This window comes from Rhinopithecus roxellana, chromosome 16, assembly GCF_007565055.1.
Source record: "Rhinopithecus roxellana isolate Shanxi Qingling chromosome 16, ASM756505v1, whole genome shotgun sequence".
Classification (NCBI taxonomy): Eukaryota; Metazoa; Chordata; class Mammalia; order Primates; family Cercopithecidae; genus Rhinopithecus; species Rhinopithecus roxellana.
Window position 1 is genome coordinate 75629065 of NC_044564.1, and position 23210 is coordinate 75652274.

At 41.1% G+C, this 23210-nt stretch overlaps 1 protein-coding gene across 27 annotated transcripts in view; it reads right to left on the reverse strand.

The window, feature by feature from the left end:
• ELAVL2 (ELAV like RNA binding protein 2) overlaps positions 1-23210 on the reverse strand; it is a 165176-nt gene that overhangs the window by 121595 nt on the left and 20371 nt on the right. For 10 of the 27 annotated variants that reach the window (XM_030919724.1, XM_030919719.1, XM_030919726.1 and 7 more), the window contains exon 1: positions 18864-19294. The exons of 4 other annotated variants lie outside the window; for them this stretch is intronic. The gene's annotated coding sequence lies outside the window, so the exon portion shown is untranslated. Of the gene's footprint in view, positions 1-14312; positions 14567-14690; positions 14919-15425; positions 15619-15836; positions 16205-18863; positions 19295-23210 lie in introns of those variants that run through there. 13 more of the 27 variants (XM_030919725.1, XM_030919723.1, XM_030919717.1 and 10 more) reach the window with 7 other exon arrangements.

Consider the following 23210-nt stretch of genomic DNA (forward strand, 5'->3'; position numbering starts at 1 on the left):
GAAAAGTGGCTGAAATCTAAAAGCTGTGATGAAATAATATCCACCTACAAAGAAAATGCTATATCCATGTTAAATCAAACGATTTTAAGTGGTATAAACTAAAAGGCATGCAAAGTTTTTATTATCTTCCTAAAGACCAGCTTATATTAAAAATAAAAGAAAACTGTTTGCCAGAGTCCACCTCTCTGAGGAAACTAACAGCACAGTCAAGTAAGCTTAATAATCTAATAAGGTGTTCAGAAAGACCTATTTTAAAATATCATATCCTTATCATGGATTCACTGTACTCTTCAGTTCTGGTGAACCGTGCGAGTGAGGAAACTAGTCAGATAGATAGAGAATTTACTTCCTCATTTTCTTTATCCTTTTTTCCTTGTCTTTTCCAATTGCTTAGACTAACTTCCCAGATTCTACCCATCTCCTACGAACACACCTAGCCCTTTAGGATTAAGGAACTCCACAGAAGCCACTGACATTTTTTTTTAAAGTGTTTTTCAACACTCTTAAACAACAAATGTCTTCCAAAGTTTCTACAAAGAAAACTGCCTAAGTCTCTTCCATTCCAACTAATATTTTAAAAACAATTCCAATTAATATGTTATTTCCTTTTAGTTACAATTTAAATGAATACTGGAAGGAACACAATATGTTAAAGCAATGGGGTGGTTTGTCAGAGGGATTATCTAAAAGGTCATTCATACACAAACCAAATAGTCCAATCAATGACAAAATACAACTGTGGATGAATTAGTGAAATTCTAATTTAAGCCAAGCAAAAAGCCTAACAAATATTCCTAAGTTCTTACTGCATCAATTAATACATTAGAAAGTGTTATTTTAAAAAATACTGATAATATTTCAAAATCTGATGAAACAGATTTTCAAAGTCATGGGTAAAGAGAAAAAAGGATTTAGACATTGCAGATCTCACTGCTGGGCTTTGCATTCACCATATAGTTTTCAGAGTACAAGTTGTCAAATTATGTTGTCCTGCAAAGAACATTAAAATTGGTTTCTCATAAAAAATACATGAAGACATATCTATGGTGGGATACAAGCTAGGTGGCAGGAAATCAGCTCCAGGACTCCAAGTTCACCATGAATTTATCAAGGAGAATAGAGTTTAATTTTAGGACCTCTGTCTATTCTTATGCCTATAAAATTAAAAACTAGCTTGTTTTTATGTACAGCAAAAATAAGGTAGCTAGGAAGGAAGTCAACAAATGACCTTCACTAACCACCTCCCACACTGTGTTACAAGCCTTAAAGGTTATTTTCCTTCACAGCACAAATCACAATTATATATAATAATTTGTAGAACTTTAACATAATGTCTCCTCCAATGTACTCTAAGTTCCATATCAGCAGGGAGTATACTGTATTCACTACTATAGTATTAATACCTAAGGCAGTGTGTGGCATATAGTAAGACCACAAATATTTACTAAACAAATGAAACTTTGCACAGGAAACAAAGACATGTTCACAATGTAAACTGGCAAAATAATTGTTTTTAAAGCACTGCAGGGCAGAAAAGCCTGGATCAACAAATCAAAAACTGAATAGAACGATAATTAAAAAGAGCAAAATGCCATTCATGTGAGGAGGCCAGAAATAATAAAATAATAAAATGTTAAATGCTAGGAAGAGAGAGATAAGTTTAAAGTTTTAAAGTGGCTACTAATAAAAACTTTAGAAGTAAACATTTCAAATATTCATAGGCTAATAGTTAATAAACTGTCATCAAATTGCCTCATTTCTTTGAGATGATAACAGAGAATAATCACAGGCAATGAGAGAGAGAAATAAATGTTAGCCATAATGAAAAATTCCTTATGGGTAAAGGTCCAGAAAATTCCTTAAGGAGACAGAACTATAACAGCCAAAACTTAAAGTCCCTGGATCTCTTAATGCTTCTGAATTCCACAGGGAACTGGGGAACTACAGAAGCATTTTACCCAACAAAATCTCTAGTAGTCTTCGCCAAATTTAAGGAAACACAGTAAAAATTAAAGAGAAATGGTACATATTCGTTAAGGTCAAAGTTTAAGGTTACTACGTCCTATAAAATGCAATGATGAGTAAAATGCTATTGAGCTTTCACTCTCAACAATTAATTTCTGCTTCATCTTGTGATATTCTAAATTACAGCTAAAAGGTACCGAGCAGCCTTGGCAGGATCCCACCTGACTGCTTTGTGCATAGCCTGTTGGGCCAATTTTATACCAGAGGCACCTGCTTGAAATATGTAGAGACAATCTGATGACCTTATTTTCTCAGGTTTACACCAGCTTTGCATAGCACAAGGATAATATTTATACTCTAGAAAGAGTAAAATATTTGCAGAGATGATAAATCAGAGAACATGTTGGCATGCAGCTACTTCAGCTTCTCAATTCTAAGACATTTGGATTGAAAGACGCACCACTAACCTCACAGCTTAGGGGGACAAGGAATCACGACATTAAGTAAACGTAAGAGACTCAAAAGTAATATAAAAATTGCATATGTAAGACATGAGAAAACATGGGAGTAGTTAAGGCAGTTTTTGCAAAAATTTTCCTGTAGAGACTGAAATTCTAGTAAGATTACCTATCATTCATGATTTACTTACAGATGCAAATACTTTTCAATTGATTATCAGTCTCAAGTACTATATTCTTTCTTTAAATTATTACCTCTATTCCAGATTTTTGAGTTCTACTACTCTAGTGACCTTCAAATATTTTCCTGAATTTCTACTACAAACACACTATGTGAGATCAAGTAATGAACAAGCACAGATGGCCTCTTTCTAGGGAAGAGCAAAAAAGTCATTTTGAATCTGTAATTCTTTGTCATCCACCCCCAACCAATTTTTCTGACAGTAAAGTTGGATAAACAGTAAAGTTGGAGAAATACTGAAAATCTATGGAGAAAGGTGAATCAAGAACAATCTTTACTGAGTGGATATTTTGTTTATTCCAATTTGGATATCATACATCCTACTTAACACCTGACCTGCCATTTTTTCCTCAGAACAAAAAGTGGTATTTCTAAAATCCCACCTGATTGGGAACACATTTTTTTTCAAAAACCTAACAAGTTTAAAAAAACAGCCTTTACAGATTATCTACTACAATGAGCCAGGGTTATCTCAATGTCACTTTCACCTTTTTCTTGATTTTAACAGCATCCTAAAAAAAGCCTGAAAACAGTGTCTTCATTTCCTTGCTTACAGATAATAACCAATCCATACTTTGTACGGTTCCAAAAAGTAATCCTGCAAGTCAAGGATGCCAGCTGGCATCAGAAAGTCACCAGCCTGTGATGGAATTGCCTCCAGAAGTCACCCAGTCATGGACCTAAAATAATCCAAGGTCAGAATCCTGGCCCTGAGGAACAAGTTGTGGGCATACTGCTAGGAGTGCTATAGGGACCACAGAGAAGCTTAAAAAAAAAATTATAAATATAAACAATAATGCTGGTATTATTAGACAACCCCTCCACTGGGGAACCAAACAGCCTCTACAGCAATTTAATATGGAGGTGAGGTACAGTTGCTGCTGGAGTCACACCATTTTATTACAAAACACCCCTAAGAGAAGCAATATATTCTCCAAACATGAAAACTGAGTTGCTTCTTGGATCTGATTTCAGCCACCTCAAACAAACTACAGCCAGCAGAACTACCAAAAGTGGAAAGAACATCATCATTCTAGGATCAATGGAAAGAGGTACAGAACTAGGAGTCTGACCTGATCCTACTTCCCCACTTAGTTGTGTCCTTGGGCAAACCACCTGACCTCTGAGCTTCATCTTCCTCCCCTATAAAACATCACCCCAGGGAGCTGTGGCAAATTTCTCTAAGGACAGAAAGACTAGGTGTTATCACCATTAATAGAGGAAATGTTCCATCTCCTGGTTCCATCACCTTGGGGTAGTTCACCATCTTCAACTGCCAACTCCACATATTTTTCTATCTTCCTAATGGTAAGTCAACAACTAAAAAGTGGCAGATCCCTGCTGTCCCATCCCAATCCACTGCTAACTTGACTGGCCAACATAAAATTTCTTACTCTCACATTCTCAAGAGGGAGTCATTTGGAAGTTACCATAGAAGTTGTACAAAAGAAAAAGCAAAACAGATGTCTTCACTCTTCCTGTCTAGATCACAAACTATTATTCACTATAAAACCAACGATTTCACCCTACTGTCCACAAAACAATGTTTGTAAGTCAGCCAAACTATTTGGGAATTTTTTTTTCAGAAAGTCCAAGAATCAAGAATACAAATTATTTCCCAAACAGTTCCAACGGAAGGAATGAGCCTCTCCAGTACACCAAAAAGGTAATGCAGTGTACAGGCTGTTCAATCAACTTTCAAGGAAAAAAAAAATAAAAGCAAAAAACAGTAATGTAAATTCCATTAAGGGAGAACAGCAGCAGCCAGGCCTCAGAACACCAAGCACTGGCCTAAGAAAGCTATAGTCAGCAGCCCAGACAACACATGCTCCTAGAAGACATGGCCTTAGGCATGAAGATGACCCAAGGAGAAGGCATAGATCAATGCTCTGAAAAGCATCCCAGTTACTGTCCTGTTACTTGCTTCTTGCTCCTGCAACTATACTCCTAAAAGGGAGGAAGCCAAAAAAGTTATAATTATTTTGACTTTTTCCTAAGTGTTTTGAAAAATAAACGCATACCCAGAGGAGGTTGCTGGCACATAATGTTGTCAACAGAATAAAACTCTGGGGGAAACTCCCAGCTTCATGTAGTTTGACACACACGTGCCTCAGATCCACTCTTCTGGGACAACAGTGGAATTAAGACAGTCAGTTTGTCTTTCTCCAGCCACACCCTAAAACTTGAGTAGGTTTTGCATAAATATTTTCCACCTGTGACTGAGCTCTTGGCAAACTAGGAAATAGTTACTCATGCCATGAAAGAAAACCAAAGGTAACAAAAACGATATGGGAGGAACGGGGGAGGGAACAAGACACAAAAAGCAAAAAATAGACAAAATGGATGAAGAAAACACACAGTCCTGTCCCTAAAGCAATAAGCAACAACCCAGCCTGATCCCTTGATTCCCAGACTACCGGGATGTGTCCCTTTGCTCAATTCCTACAGCACTCAGTTTCTGCTATTAAATGCAAGAGTGCGGACTGTGTGATTTTTTAAGTTATTTTCTGCCTCATCTCCTTAGGCAGAGAGACCAAGAAATATGAGGTAAAGGGCACTTTATATACGTCTCAATGTTCTCAGTATACAGCTCTTAGTAATTTGTGATGAAACAGTATTACACAATCTTCCTGGCTTCTGAACATAATCTCAACACAAAAACTTGAAGAATATTTTTATAGATCCTTTAACAAAACTTAAAAACAAAATTAGATGAATTTGGAAAAGCCCTAGACTTCAAGTTAACTAGCAGCCCACATATATCAAAGTCATTAGAAGCTCCACGGGAATGACTCCCAATCTTTAGGGGGATAAAACATGCTTATTTTTACTGATGTTCAGTTCCCCACCCCAATCCAGTAACTAAGCCACCCTGAGGTGCCACAATCAGATGTTGCAGGGAGCAACAAAAACAAGCAACATATTCATCTAAAAGAATCATGTAATCATAGAGAATCATGTAATCATAGAATAGAAGACGCTTGGTACCAAGAATTTTTAAGTGCCTCAGAAAAGTAAGTTCCAAATGTACCTAACAATGATTTTTTTAAATCATACACAGATTTAAGTGTATGTAATTCAAAATTAAGTATTTAAGTAAGCATACACTTGTACTCACACTCCAAATATCAAAAAAAAAAACAAAAAACAAAAAACAAAAAACAAAAATTGGCTGGGTTGCAGAGTAAGCCAATGTTTAAAACTGCCAACATGAAGCTATTATTCTGAAGGGTTTTGCTAAGATGTTCAATACAGGGGCACATTCTGATTCATCGTTATAACTGGCCTAGCTCAAGTGGCTGCCAGGAGAGCAAGGTTTTATGGGCATTGTTCCATCCTAAGAAGCTACATTAATGCTGGGTTGATAAAACAGATCTTTATATCTATTTGCCAGGCTGAACAAAAGTTAACTAGAAATGTAAGTGCTTAAAGTCACCAAAAGGAAGGCTCTACACTGACATTTTCTACCTACGTGGCATTCAACTGTATTCATCTCACTAGACATCAACACACACCGAAGTTGCTCTCTGCTATTCAAATTGCGCTATTATGCTCAGGAGTAGATTAATATTATCCACCTTCCTTATTGTAAAATAAAATTACAGCATTGGTCCAAACATGACATGTGGAGCCTTTCTACTTCTGCTGGTGCGTCACCCTGCTCTAAGGCACACACGGGAGAGCGCCTTGCTAAGGCTGCCCCGCTGCTTCTGGAGTGGGGGAGAAAAGGCTGACAACTGAAAAAAATAAAGGGGGAAGGGAGAGAAATAACACACACATAAACCACACACCTGGCAGTCTCATATCAGCTTTCTTTTTTTTCCACAACAATCTGAGGGGAGAATGTCATTTATAAGCTCACACCATCAGCAATGAGGTTAGCAGGTGGGCCACAGGCCTCTTTTAAACAGCTCATAACTTCCTATTAGTTTTTACAGCACCAAGTAACAATGTTGACCCCAAAGAATCTGAACAAATAGAAGCAGGCAAACGGCAGGGAGAAATCCTTACTCCCAATGGGGACAGGTCTAAAATCCCAGGGGGGAAGGAGAGAAAAGGTAACTTAAGCTGAGAGAAGCTCATTTTATAAAAGGAGAAACTGTTTTTCAACCAGGGGTTAAGGAAGGAGACACCCAAAACAAATCTTCTCTGAAGTAAAGGAGACTGTAAGATCTAAATGTGTAAGGAGCAATTTCAATTTAACATGATTCAAACATTATCTGCAAATACGAGAGATCAAAAGAATATAAAATCTTTAGAATTACTGCCTTTGTCGTCTTTTCAATTCACGGGGCTTTAGGAAGTAGAGCATTAGAGACACCAAGACCAGGAAAACAAACCAAGGCCAAAGTGAAACAAGTCATGCTTCATCCTCAAGGGGCAGTCGATAAATGTCGACTCCATTGTTGCTCCATCCTTCCAAGTTTTCAAGAAGCAAGACATTTGGCTCTAGATCTTTATATATTACCAAACCCTAAATCAACAACTCAAAACTATTTAAAACACAGTTCAGGGCAATCAAAACACCTACAGGCCATATGAAGCTCACGGGTCACCCTTCGGGACCTGTGGCAGAAATAATTTGTCCACTGATACCAACTGCTCCTTCTGGTATCAGTGATTCACTAGGTCACAGAAGATATTCTTAAGTAAAATGTAACGAAGTGCTAAGAGCCAATGCAAAAGCACAAGCAAGACAAGAAAATAAAGGAACAAGTGAGCAGGTTGCACCTGATCCCAAATTACCAGGCCCCAGAACTAAGCACAAGGCTCAAAAGGATAAACAAGGGACAGAGGGCAAGTACAGAGGCATTCCAAAGAGGGGAGGAAGGCTGTGGGTAGTTCAAGTTCCTTGGGGAGACTATGGAGAAGGGAAGAGATGAAAGTCAAAAGCACTGATGACCTCGTATTTGGGCAAAGTCCATGAGTCATTTATAATCATAGGACAGAAAAGACCCCAAGGGTTTTTAAACAAAATAAGCCAGTTATCAGTAAATAGCACCTGGGGAGATCAAAAGTGGTGTTGAATAAACTCAAACAGAAATAGGCCTTACCTGGGAACAGGTTATAAAAACTTGTCCACTCTCTACAATAAATGTTGTATATTTAACACGTTCTGGATACTTCTGCAATAAAGGTGGATGACCCCCTCACCTGCCATGTCACCTCCAATAAAGCAAAATCAGTATAACAGAAAATTCTTACTTTTGAAAAGCAGCTCAGAGAAAACAAGATTAATTGCTCCAGAAATATTTTCCCAACCTTACCCAATTCACTGAATTTATTTTCAGATACACTGTGATTTGCTTTGAGAAATAGCTCTTACACTTCTGATATACACAAATGATGCCTAAAGAATAAAAAAAGTGCTAAACATCCTTTAAAATCTGAACAAGTGAGCAATTTCCAATAACTTACTTGACAGGGCATCCACCAATGATGTTCACACCATTAGCAATGAGGGGAAAAAATGTATTTCTGTGTAAACTTCATTTTGTGATGTATAGGAATGGATCCTTGATAAGAGGTTAAATAAAATTCAAATCAGGGAAAATGTGGACTATTTTAATATAAATGGTTAAATTTAAAATTTTGATTTTTCACTGAAAAAATATGAGAAATTTAAATTAAGAAATTTATATTCCTGGAATGTTAGCTGGCTAAATCCTCAGTCTCATATGTAATGTTTTAGCATTATTTATATTTTCAAGGAAAATGCATTTTAAACTTTCCAAGTTCCATCATCATAGGTATAAATATGTCTATTTCCACACTGAAATGTCCAAAGTCACAACTCTCCCAAATCCTCCCTGCAGTCTGGGATTTTTCTTTTCCTTCAACGGCAAAAATAAACATATAATGGTGTATTATAAAAAAACAAAATCACTAAAAATGGTTCATAACACACTGAAAGCCAAAAATATAAAACTAATCAAGAGGTAACCACCTATTACCACCTTTCCAATTCAGTCAATGTGATTTCACTGCCAAAAATCTTGCACTTCAATATGCTCATCTTTACGTGGTCCTTGAGATGGGGAGGGTAAGATTTTATACACAATCAAAGGTTAAGAAACCAAGGACATAGGTAATTAAACCAAACCAGATGCTGAAAACTTCAGACTTCTAGCCTAGTATTTTCCACTTGCCTGTGCTAAATTAAGAGTTTCAACCTAAGGGACAAAACCTACTGAGACAACTCAGCAAATAAACTGGCTACACGGTGCTCACAAGACCTTATGTGTGTGATTATTTGTTTACAGAAATGGAATGGATTTTAAAACAAACTGAGACAGGCAAGCTTAGAGTCTGTCATCCTTCAAAGAACACTAAAGGCGCACATCACTAACTCAATAGCAGACAAGAACCTCTGAATGGCTTCATCCCTTTCTCACTAGTATAAGACGACAACTCTAATTGCCAAAGTCCTATTTCCCAAATGGAACCTCATTTTAACACTCTCTCTTCCAAACTGCAAAATACTAAAAACTGTATGGAAATTTCTTATTTGTATATATTTCTCTAGGAAGAGACAGCTACAGCTTTCTTCAAATGCTTATAAAGAGACTCCAGCCACTCAATATTAACAAGAACTTTCAATTTCAGAGTGACTCTAAAAAAATGCAGGAAAGCTAAGAATCTCAAAACAACTACCACTGCCTAGTCCCATAAAGAGATGAAATTAGTCCAGAAAGTGTGTACTAAAGCTTTCAGTGAGAAAAAAAGGAATAAAAATCCATGTTGAAGGAACAGTTTATTGATTTGATATTTACAAAAGATTTTGGTGATATTCCATTAACATAGTCTTTAAAGTTGCTGAAATAATCTCCAATAATGAACAACCCACAAAAACAAAATTCTGGAAGAAAAGAACATTTAGAATATAAATTTCCTTTTCATGATAAACTTTTTTAAGTCAAAGGAAAAACCTGACTATTAAATCTATCAGTACAGATGGTCCCCAATTTATGATGGTTCAACTTATGATTTTTCGACTGTATGATGATATAAAAGCAATACACGTTTAGGAGAAACTATATTTTGAATGTTGATCCTTTCCCAGACTAGCAGTCTGTGGTAAGAGACTCTCTGATACAGGACAATGGTAGCAAGCCACAGCTCCCACTCAGCCAATGGATCACCAGAGTAAACAACGGATACTCCGTGTTGCCAGATAATTTTGCCCAACTATAACATAAATGTTCTGAGCATGTTTAAGGTAGGCTAGACTAAGCTCTGATATTCAGTAGGTTAGGCATATTAAATACATTTTTAACTTAATGCCATTTTCAACTTACAATGGGTTTATCAGGAGCATCCGCATTAGATTGGACAAGGGAAAAATATACATGTACATCAAACTGTAGATAATACACCTGGTTCAAAATATACAAGTGCTAAAGCAAAACCTTCAATGTGCCTTAAAAAAAAAAAAAAGCTATCATTACTGTCACTGTCCTACAATAAATATAATTTTAAATTTGTCAAGTTTTTTAAAATACATTTTTAAAAGTGGGAAAGGGGATTTTGCATGTCAGACCTTATCTGCTATTCATTTTCATTCAGAAACTGATGTCATGGAAACCAGTAATATAAATATATACTAACGAAACTGCAAGTTTAAAAAAAAAAGGTACTATAAGGCATTCTATAAACTAGTTTAGTTTTATCCCCATTCCACCTATTCTTACGACTTTCTGGGTTATTTTAACTATTTCACTCCTCAAAGCCCCATCCTTCTCTTCATAAAGATTTCTTACAATGAAAATCTGTATCTGTTATCACACAAAACTATTCAGCAATATTCAAAAACGTAACATGTCATTAAGAATATCAATTCAATTGAAGCACAGAAAGCCTAATTCAAAGCTCTGAGAAAATAACACTCGTTGCAAAAATAGATATTTTTATTAAGACCAATCTCTAGAAACTTAGCACTGATATTAAAGCAGAAGATGTCTATGAGAAAGCATTTAGCACAGCGTTGCTCACACATGAGTTACCTTTTGTTTTGTTTTACACAATGGAATACAAGCCTAGAGATACAGAAAATCTTCCCTTGAAATAAAAAATTATTCTAGCGACCTTACTAAAATGAAACGTATGTTACACATCACACAAGCTGAAAGCCAAATCGGTTAACTTTACTAGTGAAAAATATCCTAAGTATTCCACAAAAATCTAGGATTTTATTACGCAAACTTCGACTTTTTTCAGGCTCCAAAAGTTATCATTTAAAGCTATAAAAAAAAAAAAAAAGTACCTTTTAATATGTAAAAGCCTTTAAGCACTGTCTTTTAAGCTTAAGTGTCTTCTGTTTCCACTTGGCAAATTTACATTATTTGAAATCCTGAAATAATTAACTAGCACTATAAACCATCTAGTATCCTGAACCAAATATACAATAAATGTTCTTCCCAAATTAGAACATACAAAAGTGTGGATTTGGCACTGAACTACAATATGTGGGCTCTGTGCATAACCATATCAGTGAAGATTTCTACATCTCGAAAATAAAAACGGCCAAAGCAAGAAAAAATTGTATGCATTTTATGTCCTCCATAGTGAATTTGATAGTCAGGTGTGGCATCACCAGACATAAAGCCTTCAAACAGTTGTATAATGTATCAACAAAGCAGCCACGCTGACAGCTAAATACTAACAAGTGGGAAAGCATCTAACCAGGAAAACTACGTGATCTGTGCATCCCAGTGCAAAATGAAAATGCAGGGTAACCTTGTACAAAAATTCTTAAGAATTTCAAGATTGGGGAGGATGTGCAACCATACCGGTTACAAGCTGGAAAAGCAGTCCTGCCTATAAGCACTCATGGCACAAAAAAATAAAATAAAATAAAAAAATTAACCTTGCCACACACACACTCAAATGTGGTAGCTCACAATAATTTTTGACTTGTCCAGCTGAGTAGCCAAGAAACAAATAGCCGGGGGTAGACTGCTATGGGCAGGTTTTCCACAGGGTGGCACACCATCCGGACCTAATACCACCTCACCTATCTGGCCCCCTTAAAATGTCAACAAAAAAGTAACCAAACCAAGCTAAGTACCACATTTTCTAGCCTCTCACAATTCCAAATATTATGAGTGATAAAGGTGGTAATAAGAATGTGATGATATGATAGATTTAATAAGACATCAAATGGGAGTGAAAAAACTGATGCTACCTACCATGCAGACAAGCCATCAAAAAGGTGAATGGTAAAGTCAGTCTTGGTAAGAAGCTTAAGAAGCTATTTCAGAGTATCTAGTCCTTTGGGGAAAAAGAACATGAAGGCTGATTTGCCACTGTGGTACTCTTGTGCCATGCTAATGCCTGAAAAGCGTCACAGTTTTTTTTTTTTTTTTTTTAAAAAAAAAGGTCTTTCAGCAAAGAAAGCGGAAAAGGTTGATCCCAGCTTAGAAGTCAGGATATTCTGGAAGGCTTTATTGTGTCCTTAAAGAGAACCTAAGACTTGCTTCTAGAACAGAAGTGGGGTGGCAGGAGCGGAGGCGCATTATTTTTAAAAGATAAGCAGGGAAGGCTGGAAAAGCCATGAGTGCTTGGTTACAGGGATTCAGCCAGCAGCATCTGTCTGTGGACAAATAACCAAAAGGTTGGTTCAAGGAGTGATGGTACTGACACTTACAGCATCATTCTCCCTTAACCCACCAGGAACTGAGTCTTAACTAAGACCACTGAAACTGGGACAGAAGTGCTTTGTTTTTCTCTTGTGAAGAGGCGGTAACCAGAACAAATCAACCAAAAAAACTAAATCAGAGAGGATCTATAAAAACACATCTTAGGCCTAAAAAAGAAAAAAAGTTCCACAGTAAGTAACAGGTAGAGTGGCAGACACTGACCAGCACTGGGTATTTGTTCTAAACAAGGAGTATACCCTAAAACTAAAATTCCCTTGAACCACAGGGAAAGAGCGTGTGCACTGAACACAGCTGACTTGATTGTTCCTGAAAGAAGACACTACACAAGAAAGAAAACACCTAAGACAAGGAAGAGGGAGGGGCTTATACACCTAAAGTTGTCTTTCAAGGGAAGAAGAAAAAAAAAAAAAAAAAACTAACTCCCCGAAAGGTGGCAGCACAAAGTTACCCAAATAACAGGCAACAAGGGGCCGGTTTTAATCACACAAAAATAAAAATACTCTCTCAAAATGGAAAAATTACAAAAGAGGAATCACAGAAAATTTAAAGTAGCGTGTTTCTTCATATTCTAATGTTTCCTACCCCATTCTGGCCTTTATCTCCCAGATGTTTTCTTCCTCTTCTTTCTCTTCCCATAGTTTAAAACTGCAAGCGAACGTCCTCCCTAACTATATCCTCCCCACAACCTTCACAGTGTTACCTTAACATCCCAACAAACCTCCTATTAAGGACCCGACCACAAATGCAGTAACATTCGGGTCCACTCAGCAATACAGTCACCATTTATATACCCTAAGGTTCCTAAGACAAGATAGATCCAGGACAGCTTTTCCACCCGCTCACCAAAATGGAGACTCCAGGTCAGCTTCCACAAGAAATGGGAAATTCAAGCGTCTGTGGCGAAACGACTTTTGAGAAAACTCTTCAAGGGCAACAAAACAATATTTCAAACAAACAGATTTTACTTGAGGGAATGGGGACATTACATACCAATTGATATTCGAATGGTTTTAAATGGACTGATTTGCCGTAAGTTTTGAGGCTGAGCTAAATTTTTATGAAGAATTATTAGGAATAGGACCACTAGAAAATTAAGTTTTAAAAGCGGTTTTGTCCTTGCTGAAGGTATTACATTTGGGCACTGCAAAGAATCGTTCTTTGAGGGAGGGAATAAAGGAGAGTGGACAACTCGTAGCAAATCCTCCTTTTCCCACGTTTTCAGAAAATGTGGAGACGATAGGACTTGAAAATCTCTGTCGTAAAGACGGTCTTTAAAAATGCACACAATTCTAAATGACCATCTGGACAGCTACAACTCCATGCTCATAGCTCGCATCTAGAGGCATGGTTTTACGCTCTGGCCCTCAAGGATAATAAGTAGGCTTTTAAGGAAATGCCGTGAGAAAGACTCTGCTGGCTGGGCATTGTCACGGCCACTGGAGGAGCACCTGCCAGTGAACCGACACTGGCTGCCCCAGTCTCACCAGTGCACGCACACACGTCCGTGCACCCGAGCCGCCGCCGGCGGGCCCTCACGGCCAAGCTAGAGGAGTAGCTGCCGCAACCACGGCAGGCGAACTGAAATCCCAGAGCCGGCCTCGCCCGGCAGAGCGCCCGCGCTTCCCGCGCAGCGCACGCCTCGCGCGCAAACCCGAGATGTGACCGCGAGCTGCGACCTCGCGCGGCTGCGACGGGCCTCACCTAACACGCACAAGAGGATCATCACTGCTCTTGCTCTGTGCGCCCGCGGCCCTACACCACCTCCGCACACAGAGCGGCCAGTGCAAGTCTCCAAACGCCCCGAGAGCTCCAAGGACCGCGCGCAAGGAAGCGCCGTAGCAAATGGGCACACACTAGACACCACCCCGGCGTGTTCCGCAGAAGCCAGTGCACACATCCTCCCGCAAGGCGGGGTTGCCAGTCCAACACAGGAATCCTGCCCTTTTTCCAGAAAAGCCCCCTCCCCCACTTTCCCTCCAATACACTCACCTGCGTCCCAGCAGTTTCCTTCTCGCGCTACACGCGGCCGCACCCGAGTACGTCCACGCCCGTGCACGCTGCCAGGCGCGACTGGCCCCGCTCGGCTCCCGCCGCCCCAAACCTGCTTGCGCCCACGGGAGGGGCGGTGCCACCCCCCGAGGCGCCCAATTCTCTACACTCCCGCCGCAAGGGGCTGAGCTCTAGGAACTTCGCGGGCACAACCTCCGCCGCCCCCACCAGTGTTCCCGCCCAGAGCTCGGACTAGGGCACACCACCCCCACCCCACTAGGCGCAGCGGGGGCGCGCACAGACCTTAGCCTCGGCGCCCAAAATGAACCAGGGGCAAGGCGCGGGCGCCGTCCCCGCCCCCACGCCCCCGGCACTTGCCTGCTGTGACTCGAAGCTGCAGCTACTACGGCTCGTGCCGCTGGCCGTCAGCACAGCGGCGAAGGAGTCGCTCTGGGCGAGCTCCGCGGAGAGGCGGTGGCTGCGGCGGGAAGGGGGACTGAAAGCCGGCGGAACCCCCGCCCCACCCGCGCCGCGCCGGCGACCGCCCTCCTCACCCGGCCGGCTGCTGCCTCAGTGACGCCCGGGCGCCGCGGTCCCGCCGTTTGTAGCGGGGCGGGAAGGAGGGGCTTGCTTGGAAGAGCGCCAGGAGGCGGGGCCGGCGGCGAGTTCGCGGCGCCGCGGCCGCCGCCGGCGCGTGCCCTGCCCGACCGCCCCGCGGGTCCGTGCCTGCAGGGAGACGCCGGGCTTCAGCAGCTCAGCTCCGTCCCTCCGGGCTTCCGAATCTCACCAGGCTTCCCCGACAAGGTTTCCCTGGACTCAGTGGAGAGCGTTGAGCGCCCAGAGGAGGTCGATTCCAGGTGCAAGTTTGCAAACCCCGAGGCCCGGGGCGCTAACGGGGAATCAGAGCAGCTAGCATGGGGGTTACTTTATGTGTTCATAAATATATTTATAAATATATATAAGTATACACACATATGTGTGTCTCTTAAAAAGTCTCTTTTTCCCCCTACTTCGCAGCCAAGGGGTCCTGTCCCTGGAAAGAAAATAAAGGCTTAGCCCCTGCTGCCCCTCCCTGCCTCTCTAGAGGGAACCTGACGTTTAAGCCCAGAGTACCTGTGCGGGGTGCTATACTCTGCTTCAAACGCAAAGTAGGAAATCCTGCACTCGGCTATGAAAACGCTTGCCGCTAGCCGCATCCTTCTAATGCCCCCCTACGCAAGACCCGAAATGGCCAACTCTTCACCGAGGGGGCGTCCCATCGCTGCCTTGCCTCAGCCCGCCCCCTCGCCAAGCTCAATCCCTTTTCCCCAGAAAAACCTGTGCCTGTCCTCAGACCCGGCCCCACGGCTGGAAGTCAAAACCGAACCCAGAGCCACGCGGCTGGAGCACGTTTTTACACCTGCTCGGCCGCTTAATTACGAGAGCACCTGTAGTTGGGATTTTTTTTTTTTTTTCATTGCAAAGGCATCGGTCTTAGCCCCTCTCCTAAAATACTACTTTTAAAAAATCACCTGTCATACCTACCTGAAATTGTAGGAGGTAAGAGAAAGGAACCAAGAAGTGGGCGACCGAGTCGCCGCAAGAACGTGACCGAGGTTACAGCTTCAAGGGCATGATGCGGGTTTGATGCAGCAAGGTCCGCTAAGGGCGTCCAGCGCTCCCCGCCCCCATGCGACGGGCGGAGCGGGGTGGGGGGGAAGGGAGGGGACTCGTCTAACCCAGGGCGGGGGTGGGAGAGGCAAATTTGCCCTCTTGGGCGAAGTCTAATCAGCATAGTAAGAGTAGGGAACTCAACCAAGGTCAAAAGCGAGACAGGCCATCCCTCAATTTGTGGGACCCAGTCTGGGGACACCGGATACAGCTAATTGATTCTATATCAACATTTCTGTGTCACCCCAAATGCGATTTGCAATTAAATGACCTTAATTGACTTTGTGTGGGTTCCTGGGAAAACGGCTCAAAGCGCCTGCGCCTCTTTGACCTCTCAGTAAATGGTTAATTATAATATTCCCATCCCAGGCACGCGGGATTGCTAAAAATGCCTATTTCCAAAACGTTAGGCGAAAATGGGCCTACTTAGTTTGTCTAAAACTCTTAGAATGCCCTACGCCCTACTTCCTGACGCTGACTAAATTATGGGAGAGCTCTCAAAAGAGTTCCCCAAGTCTTCCAAACCACTTCTGCCTACAACCATAGCGGTTTTTGTGAAGAGCTCCAGAACAGGTTAGCTTTATGAAGCGAGGTGCCCAAGCACTTGGATAAAAGAGGGAATGGGGAAGAAGTGCCTGCTGTAAGACACTCTCAGGCAATGACAGCAATAAGAAAGGGCGAGAGTTAAAAAATAAAATGTTAACCCCATAGCAACTTTGAAACTCTCAACATATTGCGGACTTATCTGTTCATATTGACAAATCTTTCAGATGTCCCATTTAAGAAGCCATTTTACAAGGAAGTCGTAAGGCCCAAACACATTTCCTACCCTTCTGTTCCCCAAAATACGAACACCCTTTTTGTGACCTTTAGAAACTCATATTCAATTTGGAAAATAATTTCTTCAGTTACTATTGTCTGCTGTGTAACTTTCTAAAAATTTTCATTTTAAGCCTACGTTTTATAGGTTGCAGTTAATAGTGTAGGCCTGGGAAATAAAACATTAATCTCCTTCCCACCCCCCAGAGGCTGGGTATAATAAATAGGGGTGCGGAGAAAGGCTGAAGGTTTAGAATCTTAACCAACTGGAGTGTTTGTACATGAGAAGGGGAGGGGACAGAATCCGTGCATTTCAGGGAGAAAGTACAGAGACCTCCATCCCTGTCCAGCAGTGTTAAGAATAAATACTAAATGGTTGCCTATTTCTCTCACCCTCGCCATAATAAAACCAGACCTGCAGCTGGTAATTACGAGAGAAAATACCCAGGCTCGCCATCAGTTTTGCTAACCGGTACTTGAAAATGGGAAACGGGGAACGTATCCAACCTCCAATTTGTCACAGTTGTATAGCTCTCGTATTAATTCTGTACAGACGTGAAATAGGTGGGTACGTAGCAACGTGTTGGGCATAAATTAAGCAACAATGGCCACGCGAGGTCTCGTCCGCCGCGGAGCTCCAGTGGTGGGCAATGCCACCTTGCCATCCCTAGCCCCCACCGCCCTTCGCAGAGTCGAGTCCGGGAGGCTGACGCCGTGCGCTGGCTTTCCCAGCCGGGAGAATGGGTGGGGTGAGGAGCAAGGAGACGTTAACCCCAGCCGGCTTTGTAGCTTTTCCCCATCCTCTGCCTCCCGAGCACCACATGAGCGCTCTCACGCACACACACTCACCCACACACCCTCGTGCCAATAATTTAAACTTCTCTTAGGCAAAGCCAGCACCTCGTTCCACCACCACCACCCCTTCCGCCCTCCCCGCCCCACGAGCATCCTCCTCCTTTCCCACATCTACCCTGGATCCTCTCTTTGGCAGTAGAAAGCCAACTGGTTTCTCCTAAACCCTGAGAAATCACAAAAGTTAAAATGAAGCGTGTGCCTATCTGCCCAGCTTCTCATCCCCAACCATCTTTCTCCTGGCGTCAATTTAACAATAGCTATTCGAGGAAGGGGGGGGGCGATAAGGAGGAGGTAAGGGCTACGTAGCCGAGTTGGCTCCTGTGGTGGCTGCGAAGACTCGCGGCTGCAAAGGGGTTCCCCCTCACCCCAAAGGCGAAGTCAGCCGCGTAGGACCAAGGACAGGGCTTGGAATCCACTTCCCAGAGCCCAGCACAGCGAGGCTCCCAAGCAGCCGCCACTTCACGGACACAGCTCCAAGGATCTTATTTACGCTTTTCGAACAAAGGAAATCTCATATCCGGTACAGGCTTAAGAATTCAGCCCCAAATTGGCTATCTTCTTTTAAAACTGAATTATGATAATTGAAGTCCCTGAATCAGAGCCCGCATACAATGATGAGTTTTGACAGCTTCTAACAACCCTAGCCTCAGCCCAGCCCCAGCCCTCAGGCGGCATGTACTTTTTCAGTCAACTACAACTCGCTGCCTGGTGCAGCATCTAAATTACATCTGGCAATCCCATCTCCCCAGCACATGCTATCTGGTTAATGCAATTAAGCCTGTGGTTTTCGCTGGTCTAATCTGCCAGTCCAGGCTTCTGATTCCCCTTAATGATTCTAAAGCCTCTCCGGTTCTTCGGTTGCTGAGCGAAAGTAGAGGCATGCATCCCCAACACCCAAGTTATCCCTCTCTTCCCACGAAATGAACTTCCAATCTCAATCCTGAAGCTCACTCCACATCTAACCTCCCATTGTACCCCTGCTCCCCCCGGCCACATTTGCCACTTAAGTTTCTGACATGGACATTTGTGAATATTCAGTACGCTAAGCATGCGTCCACCGTCTTTTAGTCTAGCTCTTTAAAATTAAAAAAAGCAGAACAGTAGCTTTGAAATGAGACAAACATGTGCAATTAACTTCATATTCTGTATTCCGCTCACTTACAGGTTTTCTGGGTTTGCCAGCGCATCGCTGCAACTAATGATTAAAGAAACCAAACCGAAACTTACCTTTCTCCCTTAAGGTTTTTGTGTGTGTGTGTTTTTAAAGTAACGGTGCAGTTCTCCCAATAAGGATGAGCAAGAAGCTGCTGGATAGTTCTCTTAAGACAGCACGAAACCTAAACTGTGCTCGGCTTAAAAGAAGCAAATAAAAAGAAACGCTTTCGACCCCAAAGTCCAATGCTAAAAGAAATGGCGAAAAAAAATATGAAAGGGGAGGGGAAACTTAAAAAAGAGTTTAAAAAGACGGAGAGACTGCCCTCCTATTGCCGTTCAACTAAACAAAAAGGGGCAAGAAAAACCAAGGAACAAAGAAAAGAGACGAAAGAACGTTTTTTCAAAAAGACGATGTCTTTCTCCTTGTTGCCTTTTAGTAGGTCGCTACAGGAGTAAGCTGCTGCATCTCTAACTGAGAACAGAAATAGGGGGGAGGACGTCTTAAAAGGGAGGTGGACTGGACCACAGATTTATAGCACCGTATCACCAACCCCTTCTCTGCCTCCGCACTGCCGTGTGTACAGCTGCTCTGCCAGGCTCCTATCCCGGGCAGCACGCGCGGAAGTATACGCCGAATCGCGCCACAACGTAACTTGCTCATCGCCCCAGGATCCTGATTGGTCCAGAGGTTTCCATTGAGGCCGACCAGGCGGGGCCGCGTGAGACGATTGGCTATGGGCTTGTGTCACTCTCTAGAGCTCAATGGAGTCCCGTTTCAAGGTAAGTTGTGCGGGGAGGTACACTTAACACTGGCGGCGAAGGGAAATGCAAGAAGCGAAAAGAAATGTGGAGAGAGCAACGTGTGAGGGTTGGAACTGTACTATCAGAGTTTGCGATATGGCACGATCTCCTTTCCTCTTAAATCTTTCTGCTTCAGAAAGATTCATTTCCTTTGCCATCACTGCTGCATCTATGGCATATTTCTTTATAACATTTAACTCCCTGTCCGGTATGTATGAGTCATTGAGAGCTCCCTCTCTTTGATCTGAGTGAAAGGGATGAATGTACATCCATTACTTGCCCGCATGCCTTTTTTCGATTTGTGTTCAGTACTGTATTTTGTATTAGATGTTAGGTAATCGTATGTCTTTATTTTAATATATGCATATTTCAGATTTATGTGACCCCATCAAACCCTTTTTAAAGCATCCTTTTAAGATAAGGATGAAGTCAGAAATGCTCTCAAATAAAGCTGCACGGTTTGAATTAGTTTTCACTTCATGTTAGCATAGAAAAGTGTAGGATAAATACCCTATCCAGAAAAAGAGGTACTGAGTAGAGCTAAGGTCCTTCACTTCGAGGTGTCTAATGGCTCTCAAAAAGAGCAGCTGTATATAAAACTGCAACAAGCCACTCCTCTGCATTTGCAGACAGGTACAGTCCTTGGGCTTCACATGTATTGCTGACAGCAAAGATAGTCGAACCTTTATCAGGGCTCTTTCTGTGAGGATTTAAGAAGTTTAACCAGAAGACCAAGTGCTGTCAATGTGTCTGCTTCATAGAGGAAGACTACTTTATTACAACCCCATATTTTAACAGCATTCAGGAGATCAAATACAGTTTTATGCATGATAATTGTTTCTTCCTCTAAGTGAAAGTGAGGTCCTCAGGATCGTCTGGATGTGTAAGTAGACATAATATTCATTTGACCTACGTTCTTTTCCAGCCAGAATTTCTCCTTTCAATCTTGAAAGATAGCACCAACTTCCTAGACAGTTCTTACCATTCTTACACAAACAATGTAATGTATCTTCTCCAGAGGCATATGCCTTTTTGAAAGGGATTGCTTTACATATTTACAACTAGTCACTATCTTTGAGAATGCCAGAAAAAGAAGACACAGGTAAGAGTTAGAGATTGCAAAAGGATAGGGTGTCATGGAGGGGAATGGGACAGATGATCCCAAAGCAAAATGACTTGGAAGTGAGGAATACCGTAAATCAGTGTTCTTTGAGAGTGTCCTTGAGTGTTGATAAATGATTAATGGTGAAAAACAGACCTGTTTATCTCCCGTGTAGCCTGTATAACAATATACGAGTTATATTACTTTGCATGACAATAACTGGGGGTTGAGAAAGAAGGCCTGAATCTATGCCATCTTATAATTAGCATTTATAAAATCATGCCTTAACCTCTACCCCCACTTTTTATATAACAACCTCTGGAGTCTTAATTTCAACTTAAAACTATTCTCTAGACCTGGGTGAAACTCATAGCAAGAAGAAAGAAAAGAACTTTAAAGAAATGGAGTCAAGGGGGAAAAGACAGAAAGACTCCACCCCATCTAGAATAGATATATGAATAACAGAAGACTGGGTTTGTAGTCATCTTCCTTCAACCCCTCCCCTTGTCCCCAGCTCCCTACAGAGAAATACCCTTTAAATGAATAAAATCTGGGGAAAGTATAATACTGTTTGATTTAATCAGACTTACCTATGAAGTGAATTGTCTTTCCTCCTTCTTACCATACTCTTAATATTGAATTAGTTGCATATGCCCATATAATTTCAGTACATTGAAGTAAATCTTCACCATTATAATTTTATAAGTGCCTTCTAACTAGGTGGAAACTAATACTTTTTTTTTTTTTTGGTGCATGTTTATATCCACAAAAAAGATTTGTAGATACTATGATATCTATCTGTAGATAACCCAAAATGATAGGGCAGGTGTAGAAAGCTGGGAGTGACATGGAGTAATAAAAATCTAGCATGTGTATTATGTAAAGAAATTACATGGAAAACAGTAAAATTGTTCATTCAAATGCAAAATGCTAAATTCTGTAGATTCAGTATTTATGGGTTTTTTTCAGTTCAGGAAGAGTGACAAAATATTATTCAAAGTATTGTCATCCCTAACATGTTGTGTTTTTATGTAGGTAAAATGGACTTAATTTAAAAAGTGAAAGTTTCTTAAAATACTATTTTACCTCCTCATTAAAACAGATGTTTTTACATTTTAAAACTTTGAAATGGATAGATGTATTATAAGTAACGTGTACTTTTTCAACTTTTAAGAATAAAAAATATTGATTACAGCCACTTTAAAACAATTGATATCTGGATGTAGATTTCACTTTGAAATTTATGTCTCATAGCTTGAAACATTAACAAATACATACTATCCTGTGAATAATTAATGAAGGCTATGTGCAAACATCTCACTTAAGAATAAGCAAAAAATGCAATCAACCCCATTTCACTCAGTTTGGTAAAATAATTATCCACAACATCTGAATTTGCATTAGAAAATATTTAAAAGATATTTGAATATGATTAAGTCATATGAACACTGACATATCTTCCAAGTTTCTGGCATTATTTTGAATTGCAGCAGAAAAGGGCGAGATGAAGGGAGTGACTGCGAACTTGGAGCAAAAATGTGAGGTGGATAAAGTTGCAAAAGAATTGTTCTCAAAACTGAAAAAGTAATGAATTTGATTATTTTACTAAAGTTTCTATATAAAAGAACATTTATTCACAAGAATATGCAAATTTGTTGTGGAAAATGTCTTTTAGGATAAATAATTCCCTTACACTAGAGGTCCTGGGGGCAAGGGAGGGAGTGATTTTACATTTTATAATAAAGGTTACTGTAAACTACTTGTAACATTTTTTAAGTAAACAAGTTAAACTATTAAAATGAGCTTAAATGTTTGGCTTAAGGCAGTAATTTCCAACAGTAAACCTTCTTAGGTGAATAAAAATATTATGTGTTAGTTTGATGGAGTAGGGGGTTGTGGTTCATAATATTGGACATGTGATAGTTTAATGTCTGCATGAGAAAGAGATATCATATACCTTGCTGATTACTCTTTTATTCTTCTTAAAGTAGTATGTGGACTTGCCTTCCACTGTAAGGGGGGAAAAGTTGTGAAAATTGACACCAGTGTGAATTTATACCATGGCAACCATGCAAGAGAGAGAGGCAGGAATTAGCACCATGGACAGAGACGAGCAGCCCTCAAATTAAGATTTGCGAAGCTTGACACGATGTTTTCTGCCCCTTTCTGTGAGACACGGAAACTGCGCGTCTTAGGAATGTTTCTTTCTACGTGACTTTGTGGAAAAGACTGTCCTACTCCACAGAAACTCATTTAGTTTGACTCAGGCTGGCTTTTCTTAGGACTCAGCCATCGTGACAAACCGCCAGGAGAGTTAGAGCCCCGAACTGGCGGCGCACCTTCCACTGTCCTCTTTTACATACACTCCCTTGCGGGCGTGAGCCCGCCTTTCTTCAGAGTGTTCATGCAAAATAAATGCAAATCCAGGTAGTCTTCGAAAAGTCTGGTAAACCTGCTCCAGAGTTTTTAATCCTCGAATTTCCCAGCTGGAATTGCAGCAAAAATGCCTATCTGCT